The sequence below is a fragment of the Ixodes scapularis genome, unplaced genomic scaffold (genome assembly GCF_016920785.2).
Source record: "Ixodes scapularis isolate PalLabHiFi unplaced genomic scaffold, ASM1692078v2 PGA_scaffold4__175_contigs__length_147842914, whole genome shotgun sequence".
Taxonomy (NCBI): Eukaryota; Metazoa; Arthropoda; class Arachnida; order Ixodida; family Ixodidae; genus Ixodes; species Ixodes scapularis.
The window spans coordinates 5,460,784-5,467,717 of record NW_024609879.1 but is presented as its reverse complement, the minus strand read 5'-3'; the positions used below and the strand labels follow the sequence as shown (position 1 = coordinate 5,467,717).

The window sequence follows — 6,934 nt, the reverse complement described above, 5'->3', positions numbered from 1 at the left end:
TGTTCTCTTCCTGCCCCAGTCTCAGGTTTACAATCATGTTCAACTTACACCAGCTCGCCTGCACTCTATTTTTCGATAAATAAATCGTTCGTTCGGGCTCGCTGAAAGCGGGGAAAAAATACATTTATTTTAGCCAGGAAGGAACAGAATTAGCGACACGCAGGAAAATGAGAAAACATTCCTGCCCCTCTGTAGTGGTTTTAGCGCGTGAACTCAAAGCGGCGCCAAAAGCCGGCGCCGCCGTGCTGCACGTTCTGACGTGCCAGCGTGATACCGCACGATGGGCTCGTGATTATAAAAAGATCGTGTTTGGATTTGGACGGCGCTGGTCGTGTCTATTTTTGATCCTGGGCCAGCGTTCTCGGACCCACTGAAAATATTACAATGGCGACGAGGATGGGATACGGGGGGGCGACGAGGTAAACGTTTCTTTCCTTCCTAGATCTTTCGCCGTCTCCTCCTAGTATGATCTCCGCCCCCAATCGCTGCACATAACGTCTGGTTCTAGTTCAAGCTTACCACCCGCTCCTTCAGTCTTTCCTTAGATTTGCAGTGTCACCCACCATGTCGGCTGCAATCTTGTATTTTCTTTATCGGTAGGCTTCAACCCTCCGTGTGCTTTGACTATTTCCGTGGTTCTTTTTGACATTTGACCACCATGACTCAAAATATCGCTTTTGGAACGGCAGCGTTGCCGCCGCCACCTGTCTTCGTACTGTTCCCGACAAGCCCACCCTTGCGTGGCCGGCATGGAAGCGTGCCTTCACCGGTTTTCTTTGCGCTTCGGGGTTCTGACAGATAGAACCGCGACTTAAAGAACAACTCCTGTTTTCGTTGCTCGGCATGGAAGGCCAGAGTGTGGTTGAAGCATTCCGCTTGGACGATGCACTGGTGACTGAACTCAATGACGAGTATAAAATATTTTTGGAGAAGTTAAACAAACTCTTTGAGTTCTCGGGGTTCGAAACACCGAAAAGAAAGTAACTCCGTGCTAGAGTCCAACGTCCCGGCGAATCAGTCTCCGAATACCTCGCCGCATTATGTAATCAAGGCTCTTCCTGTAGCTACGGCGCTACGTAAGACGAACGCCTGTGTGAAACTTTTTTGGAGAAGTCGGATTCGAAGAGAGTTCAGGACCGCATTTCAGGTGAATGCGTCGGGGCCGAGGTACCCACACTGGACAGAGCGTTCCACCTCGCAATTTAATTTGGACAACTCGCGAAAACGACTGAATCGTTTCATCGCACTACGAGCGCGGTGTCCTCTTTCCCTGTTCACGACGGAAGCCGCGGTTTGGAACCGGCCGCGGTCCAAGATATCCATGCGTATGCTCACTGGCGTGCGATTCAAGATGGCGGAGTTTCCGTATTCCCCGCCCCACTGCATCACCAATATGGTCACACTCCGTGCCCTTCCACCGGGATGACCCCGTCGCAGCGAGGTCCTGTGATACCGTTGGGTCAGCCATCGTCTGACGGCCATCTTCTGCGTTTCCAAGGGCGGGCAAGGCGGCCAACAGCCCGGGAGCCTCCTCCTCAGCGGGTGAGGGAGATTGAGGATGGCGGCTCTCTCTCTGCGTGCTGGCTCTGTGGCCGGCGCGACCATGCCCGCGAGTTATGCTCAGCACGGAACGTGACGTGCTTTCTGTCTCGAAGGAGGGAGATTTCGCTTTGGTTTGCCGCAGCTGTCAAGCACAATCAGCGGCATTAATTAGCGATGCACGGCAAGCATCATTTCCAGTGTGTGGCCGAGGACAACCCTGGTGCCGTGGACAAGCTGCCGGACGCAGCAGAGCGGCCGTTTTTCATCGACAAGGCGGATCGACCCATGTGAGAACTGTCCGTCAGGAAGTCCTGCCGAGTGTGACGTTTGACCAACAAGAGGTCTCGGTGCAGTCTACGGATCGCCTTGCACGCGACCCCGGTCTCCGCAACGTGTTATTGGCAGATGTCCAGGTAAATGACACTCCTCTCAAGCTTCTTATTGATACCCGATCTTACGTCTCAATTTTTAACGAGCAAACCTTTAATCAGGTAAACATAAATAGTAAGATTAAGCTTCATCGTCCACCAAAAACGTTAGTGCATTATCTACAACAGCCCATCCCCGTACTGGGAAATTTCTTTAAACAGGTGGTTTTCAAGAACCGATACGCGCCACTTAAATTTTGTGTGACGCTTACGGGACGATCATTGCTTGGAACAGACGCAGTGCGCGAGTTGAGTATGACTTTATCTGGAGCTGAGTGCGATTGTTCCTATGTGCATGAAGGTGGAAGGGGTGCAGAGCAACCTCGGAATGTTGGACCGGCTGGCGCTCCGCAACGACGACCCTTCACGTTGTCGTCTCGCCAGCCATTACAACTATCAAGTCATCAACCTCCAGTTACACCTAGCAACCAGCCATATTCAGTACCTTCGGGTGCCTACGCATCCAGGCCACTCCAACGCTCTCATTGAGAACAAACAGTTCCGAAGGCTTCGAGGAGTTTCACCATATACCGTCGACCAACTCCAGTCCAGATCGCCATTCTGCAAGTCAATATGGAGCCAGTGATACAAAACGTCAACCTGAAAAACAATGTGGTTACAATGTCTCGCAACGTCATACTGATCTTTCTAGTCCTAGAGCTGGAAAGGTATACCAAACGCCTATTCCTGAACAAAGCAACCGTCCTACGAAGGGTCTGCAGTCAAGTCCACCTTTCGCACGACACGTCCAAGTTACCCCCGAAATTTGAAGACTTTGAACACCTGTTCGGTCCCGAGTTGGGTCTGGTGCGGAATGAGACGCACAGCGCCAAGGTGCGACATAAACTTCCACCATCGCAACCAAGGCTAAGACGTCTTCCTTTAACACTTCATGACGCCGTCTCCGAAGAGATCTTCAAACTGGAGCGGCAAGGAGTCATTGAACGTGTTAACGCTTCGGAATGGGTTTCTCCCATCGTCGTTGTCTAGAAACAAGACGGAAATATCTGGATGTGTGTGGATCTGCGAACGCCAAGTCAAGCCATCGTCATCGACGCTTTCCTACTCCCGCACTTCGACGAACTTTTGAATTCCCTCCAAGGAGCAGCTGTCTTCTGCAAGCTAGACCTTGTGTCTGCGTACCATCAAGTTCGTCTCGACCCCGTTAGTCGCGATCTAACAGCTTTCATCACGCATGAAGGTCTTTTCCGTTTAAAGCGCGTATGTTTTGGACTGGCATCTGCACCTGCAGCGTTCCAAAAGATCATGACGAAAAGTTTGGAAGGATGTCAAGTTGTCCAGTTTTATCTCGATGATGTCATCGCCTACGGATCTTCGCAGGAGGAACATGATGTAAACCTCCGTCAAGTCTTGTCTAGCATCTCCCGCGCAAAAATGAAGTTAAATCGAAAGGGGTGCTTTCAATGTCCGTGAAAACTGATATTTGGGTTCTGGAGGTTTCCAGCTGAACGTAGAGGGAAAAAAAACAAGGAGTGGAGAAAAAGAGACACACGGCTGGACTCTCAACCATTTACTGAAATTCTTCTTTTTCTTTTCATCTACCCTCATCTACCCTTATGAATTAAACATTGTCTGTAGCAGCGAAAGACGGCACCTAAATTAACATGGGCTGAGCGAACCGGCACTTGAATTCCCATTGGCTGCGACGCGACATATGGCCCCATAGCAACGGCGGCATCGTTGCTAAGGAGCCAGCCGAACTGCTGGCGGCGCTGCGGGGGGCGGGGTGCTTTTATTGTCCGAGAACTTTTGTGGCGTAAGTAGCGAAAACGCTTTAATTTGATTGTTTGCATTATCAGCAGTCTCGTGTTTGCGTTTCCGCGTGCCTTCATGGTGTAACGCGACGATGTATTGTCACGTGACATCTGAATATCACGTGACGTCATGACATCACGTGACTCGTGATTTTACCTGACGTCATCAAGTCGCGTGGTGTCGTGGTACAGCATAACTTGATATGATAATGTCACGTCATGGTGTGAGCTGACGCCACGTAACAGGTAACGTGTTAATGCAATCAATCCAAAGTTCCGGGCGAGCTGGACAGAATAAACGTCTAGCTCGTCTGCAACTTTGTATTAATGGAATTAACATCATGATCTTAAAATGCGGGACGTTCACCTTTGTTGGTGTTAGACTGGTGGCAGATGAGAGCACCCGTTTGGTGTACTGACGTTTAATACCCCGGTCAGACGAGCTAATTTAGTGCGCTTCAACGGAGTGCACTTCGCCTTTAGTGTCATTTGTGTGGTGCGCCACAAGGCTTTTTCCTGAAGAACACACTCGACTTCGAGTGAGTTCGCTTCTTCTTATCTTTTTCTTTTTTGTATTGTCTTGTGGTGATCGATCAGAATCATCCAATTGTCGTAAATACTTTCAATAAAAATAACGCTCTCTTGAAACGTGTCTTTATTGAAACTACTAAATATGGCTGATACATTTATGCCTTAAACATTTTAGGTGTCTATTAGTGCTTTACCCATCGTTATTGTCATAATTTCTGAGTGACACTAATTTCTCCTGTGTGGCACCGAAACACTTGAAGTGACATTCGGTGAGCTGAAGGGCACTTGGTTGAAGTGCACTAAGTTAGACCGTCCGACAGGGGTACAACTCCCAGTTAGCTCAGTTGGTAGAACGCCGAAAGCAAATGGAGAGGTCTCTGGTTCGATACCAGGACCAGGCGGATGTTTTTAGCGCGGAGATGTGTTTGTCCCTTGTCCCCCCCAGTTCCGCTTCTCCACGGATTAATATCGTTTAGGGGATGCAATGCGCGGCGTGACGTCAATTTAGAATGGCTTGGAGGAGTGCCGAAACTGGCCCGCGTCAATATGGAGCGTGGTCGACGGCGAGAAACCCGCAAAGTGTCCCACTGACTGCTATGGCCGTAATAATGCCGAGTCATTGGGCTGTGGACGCGAGCGAGGCTTCTGATAATTCTCAAAAGATAGCCACTTCGCATTCTAAGGACACGCTCTACAGCCAAATATACAAATATAGCAGCGAGCAGAAGGCGATTATTAGAATGGTTCATAGGAGGCATTCATCTAACCGCCCAGGATGTATTAAAAAAACAGTAATATCTTAAACCGAACGGTCAAGAAAACGCGATAAAGAACTTGTAAATTTTTAATTAAAGATAAATCTCTACCTGAAGTAGAGTTACCAAACAAAGTCAATGACTATTTTACGAATCTATTTCCCTCTGTACAGTTAGAGAGAGGTGACTTCTGTCTAACTCAACGCATGGCAGGAAACTGCTTCCTTTTTCCTACCGATGAGTGGGAAGTAGGTTCGGTGTTTTTAAACCCTAAAAAAATTACAGAAGTTTACAACTCTCTGCAATGCCGAATTAAAGCGCAGCTCTTGAAAAAGAAGGGTAGGGAGGGGAAGGTCCGCCCCTCCTCCCCTGCCCGCTACATTTTCCGCTAAACGTAGCGGGGAATTTTTCCACTGAATTTAGCGGGGATATTTTTTTGCGATAAATTTAGCGAAGACATTCTTTCGCTTTAGTGGGAAATTCTTCGGCTAAATTTAGCCTGGAAAACAGGGAGTTTTCGTAGATCGCGTTTCCCGCTCCGCTAGACCTCCGCTAAGCCCTCCACAACGAAGAAGCCGCTGCTGCGCCTCCGCGCCGATGGCCTTGACTGTAGAGTTCCGGGTATCGTAGCGGGTTGCGGACAGCGTTGCGGGACGGCGAAAACGGTCTACGAAAGCTCCCTATTGTTCCGGTAAATATAGCGAGGAATTTTTTTTCGCTAAATTTAGCGAGAAAATATAGCGAGAAAGTTTTTGCGCTAAATGGGATTTTTTTTCCGCTAAATTTAGTGAGGAAATTTTGCCGCTACATCTAGTGGGAAATCTTTTCGCTAAATTTAGCGGGGAAATTATTTCCATTAAAGTTAGCGGAGAAATTTTCCCGCTAAATTTAGCGGGGATATTTCTTGAGCTAAATTTAGCGGAAAATTTTTCCGTTAAAGCTAGAGAAAAAAATTTCCTCCTCCCCCTCCCTCGTGACCCTCGTGACATTACTCGTGACGTCACACGTGACGTCACATGCGACGTCATTAGGGGAAACGTCCCATAATGCAACGCGCGAATACACCGACGGCAACGGCGAAGCCGACGCCACTCAAGCCGGAAATGGTCGCTTAAAAGCTGGGCTCTAAAACAGTAAATGTGCTGATTTTAATGGAATACAGATGCAACCAATAAAACATGTGACTGACATTATTACGCCCTGCTTCACGCATATTTTTAATTTGTCGCTCTCGACTGGCGTTTTTCCAAAGGTTATGCAGATGGCAAAGCTGTTCGTTTTATATAAGTCTGGAGATAGAAATAATATGTCCAATTACAGACCAATTTTAGTCTTGCCCGCTTTTTTGTAAGGGCATAGAGAAGATTATACATGTTCGCATTAACAACATTTGTGAAAAAAAGATCGATATTTTCTGAATCTAAATATGGCTTTCGGAAAAGTCACTCCACAAAACTTGCTCACCTACAGCAAAAATAAGTATTTCTAAACAACGTTGAAAACAAACTCTTAATGTTGCGAATTTTTATAGATTTCTCCAAAGCTTTCGACAGGCTGAATCCAATATATTATTAAAAAAAACTATTGGATTCGAGGGCATTCTCTTGTACTAGTTGGAAGCTACTTAAAGACCTGACCAGTTCGCGCTTTCCACTTTTTCCTTCCTTCTTCCTCCCCCTCCTCTACCCTGTCCACTGTTGCCTGTTTCCTCCTCCCCCGTGGTAAGGAAGATTTCCTGCCTTGCAGAATCTCGAGTCTGATCGTCGGCCTTTAAGCTGGCGGATGCAAACAGCTGAAATCAATGGATTTTTTTCAGTTCTGAAAGCAGTCCAAACAAGGGTACCTCAAGGTAGTGTCTTAGGACCATTGCTTTTTAATTTGTTCATATATGATATATAGTCGC

The 6,934-nt window shown here is 47.6% G+C and overlaps 1 pseudogene; it reads left to right on the top strand.

The window, feature by feature from the left end:
* Nucleotides 1-658: 658 nt before the first annotated feature.
* LOC115329143 lies at nt 659-1,710 on the top strand (annotated as a pseudogene).
* Nucleotides 1,711-6,934: the final 5,224 nt, after the last annotated feature.